Below are 14,237 nucleotides of genomic sequence, written 5' to 3'. Positions count from 1 at the left end.
CTGAAAAGAGTTTCATCAAAGTTTTAAATTGTATCTGTAAATAAAGTGAAAACCCTAACTGATAAATAAAAGCTGGTTGAAGCTAAAATGATCTTAAGCAGAGCAATGTAAGAAGTGTTCAATGAATTGGAAAATTATGCCTACCAATCTGATAAAAAAATCCAAAGGTCTTTCAGCCATCGGTAATGTCAGTAAATGGATGAAAATCATTTATTTAGTCACTCAGTGCTGATAATAATGAATCTGGCCTTTCATAATTGTTTCACAGAGGAAGATCATACTACAGTACCTCTTCTCAACCATTACATAAATGCTGAAATGACAGGTATTGAGATAAAGGATCTCAGAATAGGAAATCAGCTAGAATCACTCAGCAGACTAAAGATAACTGTACCTGATGGGTTAGCTGCACTATTTTATATAGCTGTTTCAAAGGAATTTATTCCCCTTCAGCAACAGTGGGTTGCAGGAGCAACAAAGCATTATATAAACTGGAAAAAATTGTCTTTGGGCAGACACACATTGCTGCAAGCCTGATGTCAGTCTGTTGTAGATTCATGGATTGCATTTTATGATAATGTATTATGACTTTTTAGCAGACTGTAAAGTTCCAATGTGAATCCACAAACAGCAATGTCATTATTCCTTTTTCTTGGAGAGGATGGCTGGTGAAGAACAATGGAATGAATTTTTTTGCAGTCTTCTGTATCATTTGATTTCACTTCACAGATGTGTTATGGATTTTTTACTTGATGGTGGAAATACATGCCACAAGCCCATACTAATGAGATGGATTTCAGTGGAATTACTTGTGTGGTGCAAGTGCGCAGATGCTTTTTATTTTGAAAAAGGTTGTTGTACAACACTGTATCAGCTTGTCTGCCCAAAGAATCAGTCAGTAAGAGAAACCTTTCCTGTTTTAGATATGGTTTTACATCATTGATTAAAAAAGCTTTATACAGCACTCTAGTCAACTTTCCAGAATTCAGTGATGTGATTGTGATGTTTCAGTATTTTTTGAGATACTTGTTGTCCGATTTTTGAATCCTAGGTCCAAATGAAGCTGTTGTTTGCTTTAGACAAAAAAAGACCAGAGACAACAGTTTTTCTGATAGTGTGATGGAGTACATTTCAGTATAGTAATGCATGACATTATTCATATTCAACCTTTCCTCTAGCACCAACTTTGATCTTTTAATAATCAGAGTTCCATCAAAAGTTGATTGGTACTGGCACCCCGAATAAAAGATAAATGAATAAACAAAAATATACTTCAGATGAAGATCTCTCCTTTGATTAATTATAAACAATAAAACCAAATACTTTTTACACTTGTTTGGTCCCTATTAATGACGAGATTGGGATCAAAGTTTGGTGTGAGATCACAAGCCTGGATTCAAAAATCTTCAGCACCAACCAGGATTAATAATTTTTCTATGATGAATCCAATGCCTCTGTTTGAACTTCTGAGCCTACCTGTCGGAGGCTTTGAAATCAGTATTTTCAAATTGCCTTGCAGCAGATCAAGCCCACTGCTGCAAGTTCTGGGTCATAACTAGTTGTTAGTTCTGCTGAGTTACCTCAAAGTGACTGTAAGTCTTTGATCAAGAATCATATATTTGTAAGCAATGGTTCCATCAATCCTTACATGTTTTTCCCATTTCGGCAATTACTCTTAATGTTTAAGGTTTTTAGGGTCCTGCCTAGACATGCCTGAAATACATTGATAACTTTTGTTTCATGATCCTGTGGAATCTTGTCCTTGCACAGTTTTGCCTTTTTCTTCTCTAGCTCATAACCTTCTGAAGAATCTTTACAAACATATGCAAATTCATTGAAAACATTTTTTCATCCTGTTCATAGAATGTAATTAACTCTTCAGTTTTAAAAACATTCTTCATGTAACATTTGTAATGTATAATGGGCTGTCTCCTGCTTGTAGCATTACTTCTTCAGGAATTACTATTGATGGGGTTGGTTTGATGCATATATTTTCCATGATGCTTGCTCATAATAAACAAGGATATATCTCATGTGTAATCTTGAAACACCATTGCATAAAGAATCTTTAACAGCATCTTGTTGTGCCAAGATGTGCCAGGCAAATTGCTATCATAATATCCAACAATTTGATAAAAAATGTTTGAGATCAGAAAATTTTGTTAGAACATGTTGCCTGTTTATGGGTGGGTTCACATTGACAGGAATAATTTCATTGAGCAAGTGAGATTTTAAGTTATTGAATAATCTCTACCATAGCTTATACATTTTATATACATATAGCAGTGGACTTGATACTGACATCCATCATTTTCTGCTGGGAGCATTATAGTATCAAATTTAGCTTCAAAAATGTTTCTGCAGGTTAGGGTAAGAAGTGACCTAAGGCTGACATAAATACTGATAGCCATCAGTGTCTCAAGGAATGGGTAACACTTGGACTACATATATGATTTTTGAAATGATGTACATATTTCCCAATGATAACCTCCGAAGTTTGTTGATTTTCCTTACACAATTCTCATGTACACTTACTCATATACTTGCAAGGATTTTTGTGCTTTATGTTGGATCTGTAGTTGATACCTAATATTTTTATATCTAAGACCACCTTCAGTTGTCGTGAGTTTTGCATAGTTATTGTGTCTGATATTCATAATACCTGATTTTGATTTATTTGACTGTGGTTCTGACACCAGTTTGTGTTGGCCAATGATTTGTTAAGGCTTTTCTACTTCACTGTAATTCATAGCAATGAAATGCACATCTCAGTAAATGCCCTACCTATGATATTTTGAGCATTTATATTTAGCCCTCATAACTGTTATGCCAGAACGGCTAGCAGAATTTTGAATGTGATGATGAACAGAGCCATTGACACTGCACAGCCTTGCCTTACTGAACTATTCCAATTAAATTTTTCTTGTTAATTGACCATTTATTAGGATTCTGGATTAACTTTAGCTGAATATTCTGAATATTACAATTCAGAAAATGTTGTGGAAAACCCACTGCCTTCATAATTTTGAATAAATAATGATGGTTCACTGTGTCAAGTGCTTTTTAAGAGTAGAATGACGTACAGCACTTCTCAATTTTAGAACATATGCTCTGGTTATTATAGCTCTATAATCACACATAGTCTGTATAATCAATCTATCTTTGCCCATGCTAGTACGGTGAGGGCCACATTACAATCTGAGCCTTTGAGTTAGTATACGTGCCATTATCTTATAGACCCTGTTAAGTAATGTTATGGGTCTCAGGATTTTACTGAAAACACTACAAAGCCCTTTGAGATTTCTATGTCAGAGTTCATTAGTTTATTTAGTCTTTGTTTGTTCTTGGAAAATCTGATAATACTCTACGAGTATTCCAGAAGGGCTACATAATTTATTTTTAGGACTGTGTGCTATTGCAATTTCCAATTCTTCTTAGTTGATCACCAATGTAGGATTTTCTGAGTTGATATTGACATTTCTCTTTCTTAAGAGGCATCGTTGTGCAGTATTATCACTGGTCTACTTAACATCAAACCACCTAAATTACTGTAGATGCCTCCCTTTATTTCATGCTGTGTTCTAAGTGCTGTCCCATCTTCCCTTTTAATTTCTGTCAATATTTTCCTTTGTGCACTCTTCACTTTCACACAGGATGCATTGAGGTTTCTTCATGGTGTACACTATCCTGCCTCCTCACCCACAATTTTATATCCAACTGAATGTTTCTGCTTTTGTGCCAAAATTTTTTACTTAGGTAAATGTATTAAACAATTATTTTCAACCAGCTGGCAGTGTTATTTCTCCATTGAAAAATTTTATATTTTGTTTTCTGGGTCTTCACATAATTTCCGATAACTGAGACATCTAGTTTGTAAAGGTCTCTGTAAGTAAAATTCACTTCTTTTCTTCTACCAGAAATATTTTACTCACTAGTAGTTTATTGATATTTGTCGTATTTTTGGCTTTGCATCCTTGAGCCACTGACTTATTGCAGAATCATATGATGCATATTTCTGGTCACATTCTTCCACATCCAGCTGACCTGTTTGCAGCATTTTTCATCTTGCGAGTGTAAGAAGTTAAGTTTCCACATTCCTCTTTCTTGACAGGTTTTTCGTTTTCCCTGTCTAATGTACATATATAGGCTGCATGATCCCTGAAACTGGTAGGCCACACTTCAGTTTGTGATGTTCAGTTCTTCAAGCTGTTAGACATAAATTTTATCTAACCAACTTGTGGAAGTATTGATCATAAATGTAAAAATGGAAGAAACATTTCCATTCTTATGTTCCTTGATTGAGTAGGCTAACTGTGATGACATTTTGAAATTAGGGTTTGATCTTAAGCATTTAAGAGAGAGTTAAAATTTCCAGCCAAGATTAAATCTTCTTGGTGCACTCTAAAGTGGGGAATTACCTTGATTTTAAAGAACTTGACTGTGTTGCATCTTTTACTGCTTCCTGGTAGTGCATAAATGTTGGTAGCCCTGGTGTTGTGGATTGCAGAACGTGCTAAGTCATATCTGCATATTGGGATTCTATTTGGCTGAGTGCAGCATTGAAGTCACACACTTGTAGTGAGTGTGAGGCAGAGTTCACGTCAATAGCTAGCTAGCCACCAGCTGTGCTAAGGCCAGGCAGCACTGGACAGCAGCTCAATTCCAGTGAAGGCAGCCTTGCTCCATGTTTGTTTTTTGTTGACTGGGTGTGATATCAGTACCCAGTAACTGTTGTATCTTCCAAATTCGATTGTACTTACTTGTGCATGTGCAGCGTGATTTATGCTGCTTACAGGGGAGCACAAGGTGTCAAATGAAAGAGAATTTGATTATGAATCCCATGGTATATGGATATGATCTGGAAATGTTATATAAGATGAGGTACTGAGAGAAACAGGTTAAATACAACTAATTCATTAAATATTTTATAACTTTTAAAGTATTCATCCCACCAGCACTCAGTTTATAGCTCTTGATAACACACATTGTTGGAACTACTGACATGTTCAATCACTGTAATAATTCAGCTATGAAGGATATTTAATTGGAATATTAATTAAAATCAGCATATCTTTTGAATGAAGACAGTACACTGACAACACGGTGTATGTGTTGGCACTGATTATTGTTCACAACACACACGCTATTTAGGTGTTGAGATTTATTATTTTTATTCATCTGTGATAAGTATGCATAGTTTTGCCAATAATTTAAATTTAATTGAAGATAAATGAATTCTAATAACAGCAATGGAAAGAGGGGGAAAATCCTATAAAAACGATACCACTCATAATTGTACCATAATTAGTAAATGTATCACTAGAATAACCAATTCTCACTATTGCAACTGCAAATTGTAAATATTTAAACTCTGATTTGTGAGCAGACCATGGTACCTGAAAATTATTATTATATATGTTTATAGTGTTGAATTTTAATGTGCAGCTAAGGCACAAACAGAATTTTAATCAAACTTTTGTATCAAAAAAGTGTAGAAGGAGTGGTTACGTCAGTGTTCACACATTTTGTGGATGGGGGTGCCAAGAGTTAGAGAAGGGTGACAATTTTCTGGTAGAGATGACCAGTTGTTTATAAGATCAGTGGCCAAGATCCTCACGGTCACTCAGCACTGGAAAACAGCACTCGCATTTTGGGATGAGCTGAAGGAGATAGTATGTGCATAGGTATGGGCAGTGGTACAGCCACTTCCGTTAGGTATTTGAAATATTTCAAGTTTCTTGTGACTTAGAAATATTCTGACACTGTACAGACTTTGACTATTTTGTACAGAGTTGGACTTAGTCTCAGAGTTGTGGGGACTTTATTTAAATTTCTTAACTAATCAGGATTTAGAACAGTGAACCATTGTGTTGATTAGTCATTTTATTGCTGAAGATAGTTCAGTAATTTTATAGCTGTGAACATTATCTGCTGTTTTCCAGTTAATTTATTAGTTTATGTAATTTATACAGTGTAAATCACCAAAAACTTGCTCCATAAATAGTGTGGAAATGGAAAGTGCTTTGACAGAATGAACTGGTAGTTTAGGAACTTGTACTGTTATCTAGTAAAAAATTGTAATAATACTCAGAAAGTGTATTTTTCTGCAAACATACACTTTCTTAAATGGAACAATGTCTATTGACATTAATAAACTAAAAGTAGGGTAAATTACAAGATCTTTGGTGTTTGTTGTGAGTCATTTATGAGATGTCATATTTTGAAACTTTCCACACCAACACTTGTTTGTGCCACTCAAGCTGTTTTCTTGCTAGGTATAATGTTGTTATGTTTGCTTCCAGTGTGCTTGTGTGTTCGTTAAGTGCACTGTGACTTGCTAGACAGTTAGTGTGTGACACAACAAGCAGTAGATTGTGATTGGATGTTGGGATTTACCAGTGCAGGGAAACAACAACATGCTCATGGTGTATGGAGAGTGTAGGAAGAAAGCAGTTTGATCTTCTATGCTGCATGGGGGAAAGATATCCCAATAGACCTCAGCCATCTCAGCAGTTATTTATCAGCCTCTTCAGCAAATTAAATGGAAGTGGTAGTGTAACACCTAGACGACGTAATAGAAGGAAACAAGTGATGACAGAAGAGCGCAAAATTCTGTTCTTGCTCCTGTTGCAGTTGATCCAGGTGTTAGCTCCTGCATAATTGCACAAGGAAGTGGCATGAGTCAGGCAAATGTCCTACACATTTTCCATTGACGTAGGCTCTGTCCCTGTCACATCTGTCTCCATCAAGAGCTGCATGGAAATATGAGGATCATGTTAACTTCTGAACATGAGCCTTAAGATGGGATACTCCAGATGTATCATGTATCTTATTTAGTGATAAAGCTACATTTACCAATTGTGGCCAGGTAAACCAATAGAACAAGCACTGTTGATCTATTGACAATCCCTGTTGGCTTTCCCAGGTGGAATGTCAGTGTCCGTGGAATGTAAACGTGTGGTGTGGGACAATGAACCATCAGCTCATAGGCCCGTTATTGATAGATGGGACACAGGACACACTCAAATATTGGAACATCCTACCAGACAGATGCTAGAAGACATTCCTCTGTAGACTTTGATGGCTCTCCAGCTGATAATGCACGAAGTACTACAGCATGTCTTCAGGAATTGTTTCAAATCTTTGGACTGGGTACAGAGGACTGGTATCTTGACCAGCTCGTTCACTGGATTTGACACCTGTAGACTTTTTTTCTGTGGGGAAATCTGAAAGGTGCTATCTACAAGGACATACCTACTCCACTCGATGATATGCAATGACGTATTACTGCAGCCTGCTCAGACATCTTTGCTGAAATGCTAGATGATGTGCAAAAGTCTTTCCATACCAGACTGGAAGCATGTATTGCCACTGGTGGAGGTCATTTTGAATACAACTTGTGATGATCAATTGTCTCGCTACTGGTCAGAATCCACATAACTAGTGTATTCACTTATGTTGTTCTTTAGTGTTTGCTACCACAGGTATCGTACAAGTGTCAGTCTGGCAACTCTTCAGAACATGATATCTCATAAATGACTCAACTAGAATCCTGGAACAAACACCACTGATATTCTAATTTATCCTACTTTTAGTTTGTTTGTGTCAATACGCACTGTTCCATTTGTGTCAATCACCAGTCAACAGTTTATAGAGAGATCAATGGAACAATAAACTATCTTACCAAAACTTAACGATCAGTAGTTGGATTGGTGATTTTGTAGTGGTACCTACGATCAAGATAGTAGATTTAGAGTTCTGATTACTTGTCAGTAACTATTTTACTGCTTTTTTATTAAATTTAAAACAACTGAACCTCAGGAAGAAGAGGTCTGCACCTAGGTTAACAGAGGGACACTGATTTACAGGGTTTAACTGAGCACTGTAGTTGACAGTAATATGTCTGCAGCTTACTAGTACTTCCACTGGTTGATTATAATCCTCTCTTTAGTGAGTATCACAGTCCACAGATCTCTTTTGGTCCCTGAGTTTACTGGCACTTTAGTGTTTAGTTTAGATTAGATTAGATTAGATTCAGTTTTTGTTCCATAGACCCAAAAAATGAGATGATTCTCGTGGGTATGGAACATGTCAGAAAGTATAACATAAAACATTTTAATATAATACTACTACCCTGATAATTTGTCAGGAGACTGTCAAAATAGGTTAATACATTGCGGTAAACTGGAACAGCTAATATTTACAGAATTAACAAGTTGTCACAATGAAACACTGTTATGCACTGTTGTGACCAAGTGCTGTCAGAACTGAAATCTAACAGATATTTTTACTTAAGCTTGCTTAATTGTCTCTGTTAAGATATTCATCTATGGAGTAGAAGGAGATGCCTATCAAAAGGTCTTTCAAACTCCATTTAAACCGCACTTTATCTGAAACCAAATTTTTAATGGTTGCTGGCAATTTATTGAAAATGTGTCTTCCTGAATGTTGGATCCCTTTTTGGACTAAGGTAAGAGATTTTAGGTCATTATGTAGATTGTTCTTATTCCTAGTATTGATATTATGTATTGCACTGTTGGTTGGAAAAAGAGATGTGTTACTTGCAACAACTTTCATTAAGGATAAATATACTGAGAAGCAGTGGCAAGAATACAAAGTTCCTTGAACAGGTTTCTACATGATGGTCTTGATTTTACTTCACAAATTATTTTTGTCATACATTTTGCACTCTAAAAACTTTGCACAGTTTGATGAGTTGCCCCATAATATGATCCCATATGACATAATAGAATGAAATTAAGCAAAATAGGCAAGTTTTTTTATATTTATATCTCCTACATCTGAAATCATTCTCATGGCAAATGCAGACTTGTCTAGGCACTTAAGCAACTGAATTTATTATCGAGTTGTAATCCCAGAAATTTAACACCTTCAACCTGTTCAATCTGCATGTCTTCATATGTTAAACACATGCTGGAAGGAAATCTATTACACGTTCTGAACTGCATATATTGGGTCTTCTCAAAGCTTAATGACAGTGAATTAGCTTTAAACCACATATTAATGCCAGTGAAAATTTGATTAGTAGCTGTTTCTAAATCTGTACTTGACTTGCTACTTATTGCAATGTTTGTATCATCTGCAAACAAAATAAACTTAACATCTGGCAATGTAACAGATGAGAGGTCATTAATGTACACAAGAAAAATCAATGGAGCCAAGATGGAACCTTGAGGAACACCACATGTAATTAATCCCCAGTCAGATGAAGACTGACTGCTTATTGCACAGGCATTTTGCAATGACACCCTTTGTTTCCTTTTAGAGAGATAAGACTCAAACCATTTCGCAGAATTGCCGGTGACACCATAATATTCTAATTTACTTAAGAGAATGCTGTGGTTCACACAGTCTAAGGCTTTTGACAGCTCACAGAAAATACCAGTACCCTCTAATTTATTATCTAATGAGTTAAGTACATTCTCACTGTAAATGTAAATAGCTTTCTCTATATCAGAACCCTTAACAAATCCAAACTGTGACTTGGACAATATATTATTTGCAGTCAGATGCTTAAGGAAATGCTTGAACACAACCTTTTAAAATACTTTTGAGAAAGCCAGCAAAAGTTAAATTGGTCAATAGTTTGATGGTATCTCTTTATCCCCCTTCTAGTAAAGAGCCTTAACTTCAGCATACTTTAGCCAGTCTGGAAATGTTCTGCTGATAAGAGATTGATTACACAAATAACTTAAGATAGAACTCAATTCGCATGAATACTCTTTGATTAACTTCATTGATATGATATCATACCCACTGGAATACTTTGATTTTAAGAATTTTATGATGGATGCTATTTCTTTGGGAGACATGAGCATCATTTCCATTTTACTGAAGTTATTTTTAAAGACTGGTCTCAGATACTCCATTGCACTGTACACCGAACCTGATAACCCCAAGCTGTCAGTAAAAGAATTGGAGTACTTGTTTAAAAGGTTTGCAACAGTACATGTACTAGTTACCAAAGCCTCATTTATTTTAGAGCTGTCTATTCCTCTCCCTTTTTGGACCCATATGTCTCTGTATTCACTATATCCCATACAGTTTTTATTTTGTTGCCTGATGTAATTATCTTTTTCTCATAATAAAGCTGCTTCAGTTTCTGGATTACTTGCTTCAATATTTTGCAGTATTCTTTGTAATACATTACAATTCTAACATCAGAGCTGCTTCTAGATAGTAGATACAGTCTCCTTTTTGTCCCAAATGACATCTTTATTGCTTTTGTAATCCGTGGTTTATTTTTTGACTTCCGCATGAGCTGAGTTACCTTTAGGGGAAAGCAGTTTTCAAAAGTGGAGGTAACTTCATTAATGACTGCTTTGTATTTTCCATTTGAGTCAGAAGTGCTGTAAACATCTACCCAGTTTATGTCTTTGAGCAATTTACTGATTTTCTCAATTTTTGCCTTATATATTACTCTACTGTACTCAGATTTAATAGATTTTTTTATCCTGACAAGTTTCAACATTTAACACAAGATGCTGCATGTCATGATCAGATAGCTCATTTACTATTGGTTTTGTGACATGACTGTTTTCCCTAAATTTATCTACAAAGATATTATCAATAGCAGTCTCAGAGCATTTACATATCCTAGTAGCAATGTTCACAGTAGGAACTAAATTGAATGATAGTGTTACTGACTGCAATAATTATTCACTGACAGAGCTTTTCAATAAATCCACATTAAAATCACAAGCAACCACTATTTCCTTGTTTTTTACCATGAGATGGAATGGCAGAGAGCTTTCAAATTTTTTATAAAGAGATTAAAATTTCCTGTAGGTGATGTGTATATACCTGCTATTATAAAGTACTTATTGTGAAATACTACTTCTGTTGCACAAGCTTCCAAGTGCTGCTCTGAGCAAAATTTATTAATATCAATATTCTTGAAATCAAAACAGAGAGGCAGATTATATCAAGTGGTTTGCTCAACTCTAATTCTTCGACACAAATAAGCAAGTCATTAAGCTTACCCCTTAGTTCTCAGATATTCTGATACAATAACAATAACTGATTTTGTGCACTGGCTGAATTACAACTGGATGAACCTAATTTTCCTGTCAATTTTTGAGTTTCTCTAGTTTCAGTCAGAGGCTCTCTGTGTCAGTTGAGTACTATGGTGTGCATACTGTAAGACCTTCCGTACACACACCATCAGATTATTTGACTTGTCGCTCTAATGAAGCGATTGGTGATATGAAGCAAGCCCTGACATTGGGCCCCTTGCGGCCTATCCAGCACTTGGGTAGAGTGAAGTTCAACCAATTGCATACTTCGCTATGCCAGTGAGGTAGCGCACCATCTTGCTGGAAAATGAAGTTCTCTGGCTCATCTTCTTTCAACTGAGGGAAGAGCCATTGCTCTAGCAGCTGTTGCTACACTCGGTGAAGACACACTTATCAACATTTGGGAAGAACTCGGCTATAGACTTGATGTGTGCCATGTGACAAATGGTGCCCACATTGAACATTTATAAGGTTCTTGGTAAAACTGTTTGAGTTGCTGTTTCATTTGACATATCATTTATAACTGTGTGTTTAATGTAATAAATATCATAAAGTGTTAAAACCCCGATATTCATTTATAAACACCCTGTATATTCCTAGAGTCATTTAAAGCCAGTGTTTGAAACTTTGTTGATAGACTTTCTCAGGGGTTTACATCTATCTTCAATAGTCTGCTAACTCAGTTTCTTCAGCATCACTGTAAACTCACTCATGGGTAAAATAAACTTGTGACCATTCATGATGCCCTTCTCTGTACATATACTACTGGTCATTAAAATTGCTACACCATGAAGATGACGTGCTACAAACACAAGACTTAACTGACAGGAAGAAAATGCTGTGATTTGCAAATGATTAGCTTTCCAGAGCATTCATACAAGGTTAGCGCTGGTGGTGACACCTAAAACATGCTGACATGAGGAAAGTTTCCAACGCATTTCTCATCCACAAACAGCAGTTGACCGGCGTTGTCTGGTGAAATATTGTTGTGATGCCTCGTGTAAGGACAAGAAATCCATACCATCACATTTCCGACTTTGATAAAGATCAGATTGTAGCCTACCGCGATTACGATTTATCGTATCGCGACATTGTTGCTCTCGTTGGTCGAGATCCAATAACTGTTAGCAGAATATGCAATCGGTGGGTTCAGGAGGGTAATAGGGAATGCCGTGCTGGATCCCAATGCCCTCGTATCACTAGCAGTCAAGATGACAGGCATCTCATCTGCATGGTTGTAACGGATCGTGCAGCCACGTCTCGATCCCTAAGTCAACAGATGGGGACGTTTGCAAGACAACAACCATCTGCACAAACAGTTCGATGACGTTTGCAGCAGAATGGACTATCAGCTCAGAGACTGTGGTTGCAATTGCCCTTGAAACTGCATCACAGACAGGAGCACCTGCGATGGTGTACTCAATGACGAACCTGGGTGCACGAATGGCAAAACGACATTTTTTCAGATGAATCCAGGTTCTGTTTACAGCATCATGATGGTCGCATCCGTGTTTGGCAACATCGTGGTGAACGCACATTGGAAGCGTGTATTCGTTATTGCCATACTGGCGTATCACCTGGCATGATGGTATGGGGTGCCATTGGTTACATGTCTCGGTCACCTCATATTTGCATTGACGGCCCTTTGAACAGTGGACATTACATTTCAGCTGTGTTACGACACGTGGCTGTACCCTTCATTCTATCCCTGCAAAACCCTACATTTCAGCAGAATAATGCACGACCGCATGCTGCAGGTCCTGTACAGGCCTTTCTGGATACAGAAAATGTTCAACTGCTGCCCTGGCCAGCACATTCTCCAGATCTCTAACCAATTGAAAATGTCTGGTCAATCGTGGCCGAGCAACTGGCTCATCACAATACGCCAGTCACTACTCTTAACGGACTGTGGTATCGTGTTGAAGCTGCATGGGCAACTGTACCTGTACACGCCATCCAAACTCTGTTTGACTCAATACCCAGGTGTATCAAGGCCGTTATTACGGCCAGAGGTGGTTGCTCTGGGTACTGATTTTTCAGGATCTATGCACACAAATTGCGTGAAAATATAATCACATGTCAGTTCTAGTATAATATATTTGTCCAGTGAATACCTGTTCATCATCTGCATTTCTTCTTGGTGTAGCATTTCTAATGGCCAGTAGTGTATTCAGTATCCCCTCTTAGTCCTATTTGGTACAGGTCCCACACACTTTAGCAGTACTCTAGAAAGAGTCACATGAGTGATTTATAAGCAATCTCCTTCGTACACTGTTTGCACTTTCCCAGTATTCTACCAATAAACTGAAGTCTATCACCTACTTTACCCACAGCTGAACCAATGTGATCATTACATTTCATATCACTACAAAGTGTTATACCCAGGTATCAGTATGAGTTGGCTGATTCCAACTGTGACTCACTGATATTATAGTCATAGGATACTACATTTTTTTCATTTTGATGAGTGCACGACTTTACATTTCTGAACATTTAAACAAGTCTCCAGTCATTGCACCACTTTGAAATCTAATCAAGAGCTGACTGAATATTTATGTAGCTTATTTCAGACACTACTTCATTACAGTTAACTGCATCATTTGCAACAACTAAGAGGTTACTATTAATTCACTAGTAATATTGTCTGCAAGGTCACTAACATACAATGTGAACAGCAAGGGTCCCAACACACTTCCCTTGGGCACACCCAAATTTACCTATACATCTGATGATGATTTTCCACTGTGGATAACGTGCTGTGTCCTCCCTACCAAAATGTTATCAGTTCAGTCACAAATGTCTCTTGATACTTGATACCCCATATGATCAAACTTTGGACGATAAGTGTGGGTATAGTGCTGAGTCAAATGCTTTTTTGAAAATCAAGAAATTCTGCATCTATCTGACTGCCTTGATCCACAGATTTGCGTATGTAATTTGAGAAAAGTGTGAGTTGGGTTTCACATGATTGGTGTTTTCAGAATCTATGCTGGTTGGCATGAAAGAGGTCATTCTGTTTAAGATACCTCTTTATGTTTGAGCTCAGAATATTTTCTAAGATTCTACAGCAACCCAATGTCAAAGATATTGAACAGTAGTTTTGTGGATAACTTCTATTATCCTTCTTGTACATTGCTGTTACCTGTGCTTTCTTCCAAGTATTAGGCATGGTGTTTTGTTTGAGGGCTGTACAATAGATTA

Source organism: Schistocerca americana, chromosome 2 (assembly GCF_021461395.2).
Source record: "Schistocerca americana isolate TAMUIC-IGC-003095 chromosome 2, iqSchAmer2.1, whole genome shotgun sequence".
Taxonomy (NCBI): Eukaryota; Metazoa; Arthropoda; class Insecta; order Orthoptera; family Acrididae; genus Schistocerca; species Schistocerca americana.
The sequence above is the reverse complement of the archived record's forward strand: the minus strand, read 5'-3'. Positions refer to the sequence as shown.